At 35.5% G+C, this 16,375-nt stretch overlaps 1 protein-coding gene across 7 annotated transcripts in view; it reads right to left on the bottom strand.

Annotated features, from left to right (window-relative positions):
- NCOA2 (nuclear receptor coactivator 2) overlaps window positions 1-16,375 on the bottom strand; it is a 268,534-nt gene that overhangs the window by 173,610 nt on the left and 78,549 nt on the right. For all 7 annotated transcript variants that reach the window (XR_006737367.1, XM_045561482.1, XM_045561485.1 and 4 more), the window contains exon 2: window positions 1,517-1,573. The gene's annotated coding sequence lies outside the window, so the exon portion shown is untranslated. The remainder of the gene's footprint in view (window positions 1-1,516; window positions 1,574-16,375) is intronic.

Raw genomic sequence — 16,375 nt, 5'->3', positions numbered from 1 at the left:
AATAAATAATAGCTGCTGTTATTGGTATTATGAATGGAATTTCTGTAAATTACACTTATAAAATAGATGTCAAATCAGAAATGGCTATACAATCTCTAAAATTTTACTCTTAAAAAAATCCTAGAGGTCAGACTTAGTTCTTTCTATAAATGAAAAATCATGGTGTCAGAAGGAGAGGTAAATGCCTGAAGAAGCTAATTGCAAAAAACAAAACAAATAAGAAAATAAGAGACGAGAACCCAGTAACAGCAACTAATATTGTGAAACACTTAAAGAAAATTGCCACAGACATGGGAAAGTGAGTGGTCAGCTTATAAAATTATACCTACAACTACATTTGATAATAAGTTCAAATATCAATACATAGGGCAGGAAAATGACAAAATCTAGAAACAGAAAACCAAGCAAGTTACACTTTGTATCCAGTGGGCAGGTAGTGGGAAAATTTTAATTTATTTGTTTGTTCTCTATAAAAATATCACAAAACACACCCAATATGTTAGCATGATCCAGTAAGGAGGTTGAGAAGCTACCACACTTCCTTCAGGTTTTTTCTTCACTTGATCATAAGAACCTTCTGGGGTAGTGACAAAAATTTCAAAACTGGAAGAGCTCTCTTCTGAATTCTACCCTGATTAAGCATATTTGAATACACAAAATATCCAACACAGCTAATTTGTCATAACATTTAAGAACTATATACTTTAAGTTCATGGTATAAATTAATTTAATATCTAGAAATAAGTCTTAGGAACTAGTTTTAACTTGTATTTACAAATGCAGAGCTCAATGACTCTGAATATAAACATATTCTTAATATTTATTATCCAATAATTACTTTAACAAACATAATCAGTCTTTTCTGTTTCCTAGGCACTATTCTAAAGGCTATGGATGCTGTTTTGAACAAGACAAATAGTCTCAATGTTTGTGAGGCCAGTAAGGTAGCTAATAAATAAAGAAAAAAGAACAGATCGTGTGGTAATAAGTGTTATGATAAAAATAAATTACGGCTCTGTGATAAGGAGTGGTGGGGAAGCTATTTCAGGGTGGTTGCACAAGAAAAGTTGGCTCATTACACTTACATCTACCCCCAAGTCTGAGATTTGCTGCTAAAATCTATAGTAACTTTTCTACCATTTTACCCTAGTTTGATAAGAAATGAGAAATACCACCACTCAAATATTTTGCATATAAAAATAAATGTAAACATTTTCCCAGGCTATGAAATGACAATTTAATAAATTATAATCAATTCATCCAATGGTATATGTAAACTCTTCCCAAATATATACATATATAACCAGTAAATAGATATGTTCATTTTATCTTCAAATGTCATTTCTAACACATTCATTAAAAACTTTCATAATAAAAAGAAATGTAGACAAATACACATTTTATTTACATTCATTTTATTTGCATATTATTTTCTAAACAATAGAATACTTTTTAAATACTTGATTTTACTTAAAAATCAAAACATTCCCATATAAAGGATTCAACTTTAACTCACCTGTGCCTGTACACAGTGCAGAAGATCTATAAATTTTTCACCAAATCCAAGAGAAATCTACAATATAAACAAACAAACAAACGTGAATAATGTGGGATCCTGTTAAATTCCATAGAGTAGATGTGATTTTTGCGACCAGTTAGCAAGTAATACTTGTTAACTGCCATCAATATATAAGTCATATTTGTTAATAGCATCTCTTCATTAAACTGCATGGTAAATGAAGAAGTGGACTTGTTGCATTACTTCTACTGGTACAAGATAATGTAAAACATATAAGGCCACATTTCACTGGGTATAATAAGGTGCCCATAAATTTGGAGTTCCTGTCATTATAAATTTTTTTAGCTGTTTCTTGTAACCACTAGCCTTCCCCACCAGACCAAAATCCGAGTAAACACAGGAGGCCTGCAGGAGGCCTTAGCAAGCCATTTACATACTGCACTCCTCGGGCCAGCACAGCGCCTAACACACTGTAACAGGCAGTAAATGTCTGTTGAAGAAATAAAAAATGAATTGCACATACTGATCTTAATTTGCCCTGATTTACAGTCTATCTGTACGGACCCAAAAGGCCTGAAATTGTTGAACTAAAAATCTATGTAATAACTGTTTTAAAAAAGAAGTACAAAAGTGATTGAATAATTTGTTATTTTAAGAAAAGTCTTTACAGGAATAAAAATGATGTTATATCTAACAACCAAACCAATCTGCAAGAGGAAAAGTGAATAAGAAAGAATTGAACATTTTCAGTAATGAGCACAACTGCTTGTCAAGTTTCTTCCGGGTCTGTGTCTTTGAGATAACGGGGTTGCTAAACTTCAAGCAACCCTGTAGCTTTTTCTCTGATCCTTCCTCTGCACCAAAGAAGTTTGTTTCCAAGATGCACAGTGAGGAATTTGAAGATAAGAAATATGTACTTCAGATACTGTACATAATATTACTGTTTACTACTTTTGTATATTTTACAGACCCAAGAATAACTGCTTGATTGCTACTAGTAGTGGAACTGAAAATGTGCCTCTCTTCTTCTAAACCATTAAATACTATTAGATTTAATAAGCTTCAAGGAATGTTTTCACAACTGAGCTACTAGATTTTTTTTTTTCCTTCAGATGACACCAATCAGTAATAATTTACACTTTGGATTCACCACCATACTTAAAAGAGTATTAATTCTTTTAAGAGCCCTTTTTACTCTTCAGGATAGTAAATAGAACCTAATAGCACAAAGAGTTAACTTAATATTCAAATTACTATTTTTCTAGGACACCAGAAAATCTGATTTCATAATCTAAGAGACCTAAAGGAGAGAGAAATAGAAAAAACTACATTTTGATTTTTACCAGGACCTGACCAGTCTTGAGGTCATCATATATAATAAAATATAGCTACAGTATTAGAGATGATTCATGAAAAACAAAAAATCTGTATACAAATAAGAAGTTATCACAGTAAGTAAAACCAATGGATTCTACCCAAGTGGCAGTGAGTAGTGTACAACAAACTGTTGTGTAAGAGGAGACATAAATTCTTTCTAACACTACTAGGGTAAATGTATTCATAGTGCTGGGCTACTTAGGCCCATTAAAATAATTCTATGCCAACAACTAATTTGCTCTAGGACATCACACTATGAAACAATCATGAGCTAAAACTTGTGATATTAAAAGGAATGATGATAATAAACTATTACTGCTTGCTCTATACTATTCAGCAAGCTTCTATTAATACACAAATAAAACATGAGGCAAAAGTTTCAGTGCACCCATGCTAGAGAAAGATATATATGAGACATGAAGATATTTCCAAACAACCACATATCTTGGAGTAACATATTAAAAAAAATGAATAAAATACCTTATAAATACAAAATTACAAACTGTTTTATCATGTTATAAGTTACTAAGGGAAAACAGTAGTCATTCAAAGTAACAGAAGAGGTAATAAAACTTCACTCATAAGTAAGCATCCCATTACTCTTCCATCAGTCCTGTTAGTTTTCACAAAGCCCCTCTGGGAATGTGTTTCAAGGAAAGAAAGGGTGAAAAAAGACTGCCCTGGGCTTGGCAGAGTGACAGAAGGAAAGACAGGAACCTTACAAGAAAAGGCAGAGGGATGTATCTCATTTCTTCTCTCTGAACTACCACTACCATTTCCAACATATAGGCTAAAAAGACATATTCCTTTCCACGAAGCAATAGGTCACTATTTGAAGGCAGAGTGGAACAGTTTAAAGCTTAGTATCATTCATTAGACAGACCAGGTTTCACAGTCTGGCATTACCACATAAATACTGCTAAATACTGCTGGTATTGATATTATTATTATCATTATCATTATTATTATTGCTATCAGCTTAGGTATATGACCTAGGAGAAGTTATTTGAGCTCAACTATAAAATGCAAATAATGCCCTCTTTGTGGCATCTTGGAAATATTAAATGAGATATATACATATAAAGCACCTGGTATACAGTAGGCATTATAGTTATGATCCTGCCAAGTGTGTTTCTATTAAATGGTGCTGGCTATAATGGGTAACTCAATAATATGATAAAAAATAGAAGCTTCAGCCCTACCTTACCCCAATTAGAACTGATTTTCCCAGTGGTGTCCTAATAGCTTTATCTGCTCTTCAACTTCCTCAGAGACACACAGACATGAAGACTGCTGTGAAATTTTTGAACCATGGGTACTTTAAAACTACCTTGAAAATTGGCCAGGCACAGTGGCTCCCACCTGTAACCCCAGCACTTTGGAAGGCCAAAGCAGGAGATTTGCTTGAGGCCAGGAGTTCTAGACCAGCCTACAACATAGCGAGATCCCATCTCTAGAAAATATTTTTTAAAAATTAGTCAGGCATGGTGGTGTGTGCCTGTAGTCCCAGCTACTCAGGAGGCTGAGGCAGGAGGATCACTTGAGCCCAGGAGTTCAAAGTTGCAGTGAGCTATGATCATGCCACTATACTCCAGCCTGGGCAACAAAGCATGACCCTGACTCAAAAAAAAAAAAAAAAAAACAGAAACAGAACAGAGTCCAGAAACAGCCCATATATCTATGTTAATTCATATTGAACAAAGGTGGCATGGTAATTAAATGAGCAAAGGACAGTCTTTTCAATAAATAGTGCTACAGACATATAGAGGAGAAAACGGACTTCAATCGTTACCTTGAATCATGTGCAAAAAGTAACTCAAAATGGATTGGATCATAGATCTAAAATAAGAACTAAAACTTGTAGAAAAAAGCATTTGGAGAAAATAATTATACCCCTGAATAAGGCAAAAATTTTTTTAGGTATGACACTAAAAGTTTACATCACAAAAGAAAAAAACTGATAAAATGAACTTCATCAAAATTTAATACTTCTGTTCTTCAAAAGACATCATTTAAAAAATAACACAAGCCACAGGCTGGAAGAAAATATTTGCAAAATAATTATATGATAAAGGACATATATCTAGAATATATAAAGAGCTAAATAATTATAAGTTAAAGAGTATGTATCAAGAATAAAGAGCTCTTACAATTCAATTATAAGATAAATAATCCAATTATTCTCAAATGGGCAAAATATTAGATAACTCACCATAGGAGATACACAATGGGAAAAAGTATATGGAAAAAAAATACTCAATATCATTAGTAATTAAGAAAATGAAAATACAACTACATTGAAATATCCTACATAACCAATAAAATTATCTAAGGGATTGACAAGGATTTGGAGAAACTAGAAACCCTTCGTATCCACTGCTGGTGGGAAAATACAATGGTAAGTGCCAGACTGCTTGGAAAACAGTTTGGAAGTTTCTTAGCATGTAATCCAAACATTTTACCCCTGGTAAGTTTCCATTCCTTTGCGGAAGAGATGTCCATACAAAAAAAAAAAAAAGAGTAGTATGTGAATGTTTGCAGTGGTTATTGTCCAAAATAGTCAAAAACTGGAGATAATAAAAACGTTCATCATTGGATTTTTTTAAAAATGTGGTACAGTCATACAAGAGATTACCACTCGACGATAAAAAGGAATGAACTGGGCCAGGCATGGTTGCTCACGCCTGTAATCCTACCACTCAGGGAGGCTGAGGCAGGCGGGGCTGGGATTGCTTGAGCCCAGGAGTTTGAGGTTGCCATGAGCTATGATGACACCACTGCACTCTACAGGGGGTGACAGAGTGATATTCTGTACCCGCCCCCGAAAAAGGAATGAATTATCAATATATGCAACAAAGCAGATGAACTTCAAGAACATTGTGCTAAATGAAAGAAGACAAAGACAATATACACTGTATTGTATGATTCCATTTATTTGAAACTTCTAGAAAAACTATACAGAAAGCAGACCAATAATTTTCTGGGTCAGGAAATGGAAGTGGAAATTGACTAAAAATGGATACAAGAGAACTTTTCTGGATGATACAATTGTTCTAAAACTCAGTAGTGCTCTAAGAAAGATGAATAACAGATGCAAGACACACACAACTATATAAATTTACTAAAAACTCATGTTTTAGTATCTTCAAAGTGGGTGCATTTTATGGTCTGCAAATTATACCTCAATTTTTTAAATGTTGAAAAAAGTTATGTGATTTTTACAAAGGCACATCTGTGTCCTTGCTCTTTATTCCTCTGTGACAGGTAAGGTTACTGTGTGAGTAGGGGGACCTAAGAGTTAAGACAGTTGCAAATGGTGATGTGAACACTTGCCAAGTAGAGCATCAACTAGCGTAGTAGGCTGAGTAACACATCAGTATTTCAAGGCAAAAAAGTCAGGACTGAGCCTACATCACACATAAAAACACTGCTGACAGCACCTGAGTGGTGCAGGTTGACCGGTTTTGGTGGAAGGTGGGGTGTGGATTAGGAGGAGATATGCTCAAATATTTCATTTTGTTTATTTTTTAAATGAATAGTTAAGAAGTAGACCCAGAAGCAGCACAGTAAACTGGGAAGAAAATGACGTGACATCTATAATACTAACTAACAGAATACGTTAATTTATAGCTACTGAAGTAAGAGAAGGACCATATTTTGCTTTTGGTTTCACAACAACACGACAGCATCAATAGCTATCATTTATTGAATCCTTATTCTGTGAGAGCAGTGAGCAAAGGGCTTCATATGTGTTACCTAATTTATTCTTTGTAACAACCCTATGAGATAGGCACGGCTACTATCATCTCCATTTTGTACATACAGAAATATAACTGGAAAGTGAAGCAGTTCATCTAAAACCACGGGCAAAGCCCGGATTCTAACCCAGAGTCTGATTCCAGAGTCCATGCATGCTCTTACGCACTGGGCTGTTATGGAAGTTCACTGTTTGATAATGCTATCATTTTTGCCAACCTGATTTGAAAAAGAAGATGAGAGACATATGATCAACCTAAAAATTGTCTTCTTGAGGTTTTTGGTAAAGTACTAACAAGAACCGCAAAAGCACATTCCCTACATCCTGCACCTTTTGGTCTCAGCCCTAATGCAGCCTCACCATTTTCTCAAAGTTGCCACCAATCAAAGGAAGCAATCACCAATAAATCAGACTTGATACGTGAATAAAAAATGCATTTCATATATGCCAATAACAGTCAAACGGAGAACCAAATTAAGGACTCAATACCCTTCAAAATAGCAACAAAGAAAATAAAATACCTAGGAATATATTTACCTAAGGAGGTAAAGGACCTCTATAGAGAGAACTACGAAACACTGAGGAAGGAAATCGCAGATTTCCTAGGTGGAAAACCATACCATGCTCGTGGATCGGAAGAATCAACATTGTTAAAATGACTATTCTGCCCAAAGTTATCTACAGATTCAATGCAATCCCTATTAAATTACCAACATCATTTTTCACAGATATAGAAAGAATAATTCTACGCTTTGTGTGGAACCAGAGAAGACCCCGTTTAGCAAAAGCAATTTTAAGCAACAAAAACAAAATGGGAGGTATTGATTTACCAGACTTCAAACTATACTACAAAGCTGTGATTATTAAAACTGCTTGGTATTGGCACAAGTGCAGGGACACAGACCAATGGAACAGAACAGAAAATCCAAACATAAAACCATCCTCATATAGCCATCTAATCTTTGACAAAGCAGACAAAAACATACTCTGGGGAAAAGATTCCTCATTTAATAAATGGTGCTGGGAAAACTGGATAGCCACATGTAGAAGACTAAAACAGGACCCACAGCTTTCACCTCTCACAAAAATCAAATCACGGTGGCTAACAGACTTAAATCTTAGGGGGGAAACTATTAGAATTCTATAAGAAAATGTAGGAAAGACTCTTACAAACATTGGTCTAGGCAAAGAATTTATGAAAAAGACCCCTAAGGCAATCACAGCAACAACAAAAATAAACAAATGGGACCTGATTAAATTAAAAAGCTTCTATACAGCCAAAGAAACAGTCAGGAAAATAAACAGACAGCCTACATACAGAATGGGAAAAAATTTTCGCATACTACATATCAGATAAAGGTCTGATAACAAGAATCTATTTAGAACTCAGGAAAATCAGCAAGAAAAAATCAAACAACCCTATCAAAAAATGGGCAAAGGACATGAATAGAAATTTTTCAAAAGATATAAGAATGGCTAACAAACATATGAAAAAATGCTCAACATCCCTAATCATCAGGGAAATGCAAATCAAAACCACAATGAGATATCACTTAACTCCAGTGAGAATGGCCTTTATCAAAAAGTCCCAAAACAACACATGTTGGCGTGGATGCGTAGAGACAGGAACACTCATACACTGCTGGTGGGACTGCAAACTAGTGCAACCCCTGTGGAAAGCATTATGGACATACCTTAAACAGATTCAGGTAGACCTACCATTCGATCCAGCAATCCCATTATTGGGCATCTACCCAGAAGAACAAAAGTCATTCTACAACAAAGACACCTGTACCCAAATGTTTACAGCAGCACAATTCACAATTGCAAAGATGTGGAAACAACGGTGATACGACATCTCTTTGGTTCTCCTGGAGAGAGTTGGAACCCATTATATTAAGTGATGTATCCAAAGAATGGAAAAACAAGCATCACATGTTCTCACCAGAAAATTGGTTTCCCTAATCATCACCTAAATGCACATGGGGGAAGGGTACCAGTTAGATATCAGACTGAGACGGGGGGTGGGGGGAGGGGATGAGTGTATGCCTACATGCTGAGTGCGTTGCGCACCGTCTGGGGAATGGTCATGCTTGAGGGTGCTGACTCGGGGAGGTGGGGGGTGGGGGGAGGGGATGGAGGTATGACTACATGGTGAGTGCCAGGCGCACTGTCTGGTGAATGGACACGCTTGAGGCTCTGACTCGGGGGGATGGGCAGGACATGGACAATGTATATAACCTGAACTTATGTATCCCCACGATGAGCTGAAATAAAAAAAAAAAAATACATTTGTCAACCCTAAACAACCAACTTGATTTTTTGATGGATACCAGAAAATATGGCGCATGCTGTTAGAAAGAAATGATTAACCAAAGGGGGAGCTCTGTGGCTACCATGCTTCCTGTTCCAACATCGGTCCTAGGATTGGCCTTCTTGTTACTCAGCCAGCACCACCCCAATCAAGCCAGTCAGCTGGGCTGGCAGAAACAGATCAGTCAGACACATGAGAAACAGAAGAAAAGCTAAACAAGATGGCTGAAATTACTTGAGATTTTTCAACAGTTTCAGCCAAGCATATGTGAATGCCCACAGTATACACCCATAATGTGTATTAGTACAATACACATTAATACTAATGTGTACTAATTAGCACAATAATTTATTTTTCCTTTTTTTGCTTAAAAACACAAAAACTCCCAAACATAAAATACACTTTAACTTAGCATGTTTCAAATGGTATAACCTCAAGAGGAAAGTCAGACTTTCAGGAATTAATTATGGGAACAATTTCAGATTATTGAACACAATGTTATATTATTATGTATGTACTACATACATTATGTATGTAATGCAAATGTGTCCTGAAATATAACTTACATATGAATTTTAATAAATCAGTAAATTCCCAAAGTTTCATTACAAAAGACTTAATAATGTAAAGAATGTGTAAAGAATATACTACATATGCAAACTCTTCCCCAATTATTAAGTAGATGATGCTAAAAATAAGCATCTAGACCACAGAAGAATAATTTATAAATTAACTAACTTCTATATATACTGCACATAAGCTCATGTTTTCTTTCTTTGTTCAAAGGGCTATATCTCCACTGCAGACAATAACCCTTAATTAATGAAAATGTTTAATAAAAAATTTTCATTTTCTTATTTCACATCCTACCATGGTCCGAACGAATACAATAAAGCAAACAGTAACTCTCCAAAGACTAGTATTCTTGCCCAGAGATAAACCCAGAAAAACAATTAATCTCATATTTGTAGTTCAATGTATAATGTTCAAATTTGGAACAGAACTAAAGATACTAAATTTGGAGTCATCAACCTGAAAATGGCATCTTGAATCCACAGAAATGTAAGATCTCTTGAGCAGGAGAGATCAAGAAAGGAGGAATGGGAGGGAGCCTGGGACTAAGCCCTGAGGGATTCCTGCATTAAAAACTGCATAGAAAAGGAACCAACCAAGGAAAGTGAGAAGAAATTACCAAAGAGGCAAGGAGGAAGACCTGCAAAGACTAGTACTATAGCAGCTGTCCCCAACCTTTTTGGCACCAGGGACCAGTTTCAAGGAAGACAATTCTTCCACGGACTGGGGGGCAGGGGGCGCACGGAGCTCAGGTGGTCACGCTGTGGATACAGATGAAGCTGTGAGCTGGCTGCTCACCTCCTGCTGTGAGGCCCTGTTCCTAACAGGGAGTTAGGGACCACAGTACTATAGAAGAGAAGATAGTTCCAGGAAGGAGAGTGTGGTCAACTTTGTTCAAATGCCATGGAGAATTAAAGTTTTTACTTGATTTAGCAACCAGAACTTACTGGTGCCCTTTACAAGAACAGCTTCATTGGAGAGATAAAGATATAAATCAGACTGGAGAAGGCTGAAGTGTTGACAAGTGAATATGAAATAAGGACTTGGACACAGCATGTGCAAATGATTGCTATCATTACCTTATGCTAAAATGGATCTTCCCCTCTATCAGTGAGCTCCTTGAGGGCAAGAATAGGGTTTTATCCATCTCTGAGTAAGATAACAACCTGCTTGCTGGACTAGTGGTTTTAAATAATACTCCAGCAGAGGTCCTGGGGCTTTAATTAGGGTGCACAGGTAAAACATTCACACAGTAGTCTTTAATAGAATTCCAGCAGAAAAAAGAAAAAAATAAGTTATTTGGCAGAAATTAATCTTTCTCAAACAGAGGTAAAAGGCTCAGGAATAGCTCTTCACCAAGACTGGAACGTGCCACCCCGATAACCAATCTGCAACCCCCTCCAAGTGAGAAGGCCCCGACACGCTGTCATCAGAATTTTCACTGTTTTTCTCCCAATAATGTGGATAACTTTTCGATTATGAATTCCCCTCAGAAATTCACCTTCTCTTTAGGTTTTTCTCCCTAATTGCAACGACTACTCTGACACAAAATGAGCCTAGAACTCCTTCTTTTTATATTCCTGGGTACGATGCAGAAAAACCTGTAAAACACTTAAGACTGTGTATGACATACAGTCACGGGCCATATAATGTTTTGGTCAAGGTGGTATGATAAGGTTATAATGCCTTATTTTTACTGTATGTTTTCTATGTTTAGATATTTTAGTTACACAAATACTTACAATTGCCTGCAGTATTCAGCACAGAAATATGCTATAGGGTTGTAGCTTAGGAGCAATTAGCTATACCACACAGCCCAGGTGTGTGGTAAGCTAGACCATCTAGGTTTGTGTACGGACACTCTATGATGTTCACACAATGATGAAGATGCTTAGCCACACATTTCTCAGAAGATATCGTCAAAGGACCCACAACTGTGTATATATAATATCTTAAGACTCTGGGGTAACAAAAGAGGGTGGACCAATCTGTCTACAAAAGGCAGGGGCAGTCTTTAACCCCTACTACCTAGAAGCATCCTCAAAGACAGCCTCAGAGAGACCAGCACAATCCTTTTCACCAAGCCCCCCTGCCCCCACTTCCCCAGTGACTGTCACAGTCAATTCCCACCTCCTGCAGACAGGCCACGTTATCAGCAGTGTGTGAGCACAGTAACACAATCATCATTTCAATATAAGAAAGGGAATATTAATTTTAAAAAGGGTCACAATGTGTAGGTTCCCAAAATGTATCTCTGAAACATAGCTAGAAAACAAGGTTTTTACAGGTTTAAACCTAAATGAGAAAAATGTAGTGCTATAATTTTCTATGAAGCTAAATTTTATTAAATTTGAAGGATCTGCCTTTATTATTAGATTGTCCACTTACTGTTTTATGGGGTTACGTTTTCCTTTTATTTTCTGAAATGGCAGTGGTAAATAGATGGTTATTTTCATTTACATATCATGACTTCACAAAATTTCAAATTTGAGAATCCTATGTCAGTTCCCTCAATTTTGGGGGAAAATTTTAATAGTACAAGAAATCATAATGTCTTAGTACAACTAGCTTACAAGCTATCTTTCATGAAATGGTGGGTGTGTGGATATATACATAGATAGATACATTATAGATACATAGGTAGACGTATTCCCTCTGGGAATTCCCATTCCACAGGGAAAATTCATTTTGAGCATGAAGTCCCAATCAAGAAGTTCTTATTTCTACCAAAAGAAACTGAACACCCCCTCTCTCTAGCCCATCTGGGACGAAGTGCACTCCAGGCAGTCAGACCACAAACTACAACATGGAGAAATGAAGATAGGTGCCATTATATTAAGTCCCTAAATAATTAGAAGTAGTTATTTTGCTAGACATTCTAGAATAAACTATAGCCTAATATTAATAATAACAATGACAAGTAATACATAAAGAACAGAAACTCTGAACAGAAACTGTGGAAGATTAAAGACAGCAATAAACTCTTCGCTACTCCTCCCATGGAGAAATGAATTATAATTGCCCTCTCCCCTGAAACTGGGATTGCCTTAGAATTGGTTTGACCAACAGAATGTAGCAGAAGTGATAGTCTGAGACATCTGAGATGTCTAACCCTTGATGCTTCAGCCTGGGACTCTTGAAACCTTGGGTCTTAGTGTTCTGCACTGGAACATTATGTCTGACTGCCTTGAGGCCACCATACTAGGAGGAAACCCAAGGGAGCCATGTGGAGAGGCCATACAGAAAAAAGAAAACAAGACTCCTAGCCAGGTCCACCTGTTATAGCCCCTAACAGTTCCTAGTCTTTCCAGCCAAGCCTCCAGACATCACAGAAGAGAGACAAGCCATCCCTGCTATTCCCTGTCCAAATTCCTAACCCACAGAATCACAAGACATGATTAATAAAAAATTAGTTTTAAGCAATAGATAACCAGAATAAAAACTAATGGTTTTTCATAAATAGCAATAGGACTTTAAAGCAAAAAGGTCTCAGGCAGACTAACTGGAAACTAGAATGGTGTCAGACACAAAAAAGGATTGCAATGCATAAGGATAAATATAAATCCATTCGTTCATTTATCCAAAAAGATTTACTGTACCAGGATTTGCAAATAGGGATATATACAGTTTCTGGGAATATAATGGTTTAAAAAAAGGGAGGGGGTCCTCAAGGAACCTTACAGACTATGAAGTATTATATATCATAGTAGTGTCTTCCTATATACATTACTTTCAAATTTTGTTTTCAAAAAAATAGCTAGCCTTTCATGGACATACCCCACAATTCAGATCAAATTAAAACATAGAAGAATCTCTTACAGTGATCCAGGGTTTGAGTTCCTCTATGAGAAGGAAGTGAAAACCGAATCAAAATCCCACAAAAGGTCATTTGTAGTCTGCAGCATCTAAACGTGCTTTACTTAACTATAGTATTTAATAAAATGTTTGGGTTCTCATTTCAGAGCATAAATTCAAGGTACATGTAACTAATCCTTTTTAGTTTTTCTTCATAAAGTATCAGGTTAAAGATACCATTAGAAATATGCCTAGTTAGACCTTTACTACTTTACTACAGTCAAAATTCTAGAACCCAAAATGGGCAAAGCAAATAAGGTCAGGAGTAAGCTGTTGTTTTAACAAGATTTATTTCTGTCTAGGTGTGCTACAGTTTAAACAAACACACTATTCCAGTGACTAAAATAATTTTTAACTGCTTTTTTTTATTAAAGTGTAGACAATTTAACCTTTCATAATATCGTCCTCGGGGCTCTAAAATTATTCACACCTTTCTATTTGCAGCATTTCTCTATTCAAATCTCATATGATGCCAAAAAGAACACACATAGAGAAAATTATTCTATCAGGCATTTTTAAATACAAGGAAATGTTTGATCTCACATTGTAAAAGAACAAAAAAGTAAATAAATATGTTTCTGGTCTCTTGTTGGACAATAGACCATAGTATAACATATCTTAAAATCATCAGCACCTGGCATGCCTCTGTAGAAGGTAGTCAACAAGTGTTTGTTGGCTGATAACACATTTATTTCCCAGTTATTTTTTTTAATGTGGCCAATAAAAATAAGCAATGTTATTTTCTGTTTCAGTAATATTAGTACTTGAAGCAAAGAAAAAAGGATAACATTTTCAAAAGAGGTCACAAAGAAACATACCTGTCCTTTTCATTTTCTCTTAAAAACATTTAAAGAGGTGTAGTGGTCGGGGTGTGTGAACAAATGCTACGTGCTCTAAAGGTCAAAACAGTACAGGTGACAATGAAACAATAGCCTCAATTATATATACACTGGCTTCTGGTTTATCTTTTCTCTAATAATTTCAATTTTAGCACATTACATGGTAATTTGTCAGAATTTCTTTTTTAAAACATGACACAAAAGAAGAAAAAAATTCTCATTGCTAAAAAGAAACTTATTAATATTTTATCCAAAATATTCTATAAAAGTCAAAACAGGGTACTGAACAAGAATATGATTGGGAACTGAAAACTGATAGTACTAACATTCCATTATAAAAAGTAACAATGTCTGGGAAGAAGATACTCAAGAATATCTGACTTAACAGACAGCTCACTGTTCTTCCCTTTTAGACTGGTCAAGAAACCAGCATGGCATCAGAGCGTGCTCAGGAGATCCTCCTAGATCTCCCTGAGAATCAAGGCCAATGACTTAACATGTCTAATCCTTTGTTTCCTCAAAGAGGCCAAATTCCTGTATAGCTCTAAAAAATTCCACCCTCAAATAAAGAGCCATTAATCTACACCAGTAAGGTTTTAAGGCATCCACATCTTCATTTGCTTAATTAAGGTACGATTATTTCCTTAATCTTCCACTAAGCACTTTATAAGTTTCAAACACCTAGAGATAGACTACTTTTATCTTATTTTATCTTACAGCTCTGTGAGATAGGTTGGCCCGTAATGATGACGTGCATTAGGAAAATGCCAAAAGGGAGTTCGGTGACGTTATGTGACTTTAACTTTAGTCAGTCAGTCAACAAAAACTTGGAAATCGGATCCTCTGACTTCAGCTTAGTGCTCACACAAGAAATTTCCAGAAAAAAGCACTTTTAAATCCATAAGACCTACAAAATAAATTATATGCCAGTAAGAAAGAAAAAAAAAGGTGCTATTTTTAAATGAATACATCACTTCTTCAAATCACAATGTCATATGTCTTAAAGTCCCTAACATAACACAATTTTAGGCCTTTATGTCTCAAAATTACTTTCAAGATTCCTAGAATAAGAAATCTCAGTGGCTTAACATGTTATCAAAATACGACCATCTACAATTTTTAAAAAATGTTACCATCTAATCAAGATTTCCTAAATCAGTGTATATTCCTTGGAGATAAAAGGGGGTCTATGGGAAAATTAAGTTTGGGAATATCTATAGATTAATAATGAACATAAGCTTTTTAGTTTAATGTAGCTCTTCACAAATTTGTTGATTGATGATGATACATATTCCAGACTTTTAAAAAAATACCAATTGTCGTTCTAAAGCATTTTTGTTCCAATGAACAAAATCATCTTGGAAAATACTTTTGCACATTTTTAAAAGATGATCATTTCCTAAATAAAAAACAAAATTATTATAGTTTTCCCTTCCCAAACATGCATTTTCGTATTTTCTGAAAAGGTAAATTATCTTACAATTTGTACATTTAACATGACAGTATTTTTTTCCCTGAAAAGTTATTAATCCAATGTTGTACTTTACAATCAATAGCAACTTGAAATATAGAACTATGATAAAAATTGTCTCATAATCTTAAAGTGTACTCTCAGTGACACAAGTGACGTCATATTAAAAGGTTTCCTCCAGTCGTCATGCTAAATCACATACCTAGAACTGATACTAAAAAATCTGAGAGGACACCTCAATTCAAATGAAGTGTACACTTTGAATACGTATTGGCAAAGACAGGTAACTGGGGGGAAATGTTCATCAGAGAAATAACATTTGAACCATAGCTTGAATCTTAAGCTATTATAGGAATTTGTGTCTAAAATTGGGTGCAAACATTTACGGAGCAAGTCACAATGCTTAATCATTGAGCCCCAGTTAACCTACCCTTAACACGGAAGTAATTGCAAGTGTGGTTTTTGCCCTATTTATAAAATGGCAAAGTATGAGGCAAAGACTAATTAGCTAATCTGAATTCATCTTGTGCTCATGATTTTGTAACACTAGATGAATTTATTTATGCCTCAAAGGAATTAGACAACATTTCTAACCCTTCCTCTAGACAAGTCAGTTCCTTAATACAAATTAACCAAACACACTTTCTTTACACTTCTAACTAATAATGTT

The sequence above is a fragment of the Lemur catta genome, chromosome 9 (genome assembly GCF_020740605.2).
Source record: "Lemur catta isolate mLemCat1 chromosome 9, mLemCat1.pri, whole genome shotgun sequence".
NCBI classification, from domain to species: Eukaryota; Metazoa; Chordata; class Mammalia; order Primates; family Lemuridae; genus Lemur; species Lemur catta.
Note: the sequence above shows the minus strand (reverse complement) of the source record. Positions and strands in the feature narration are given on the sequence as shown.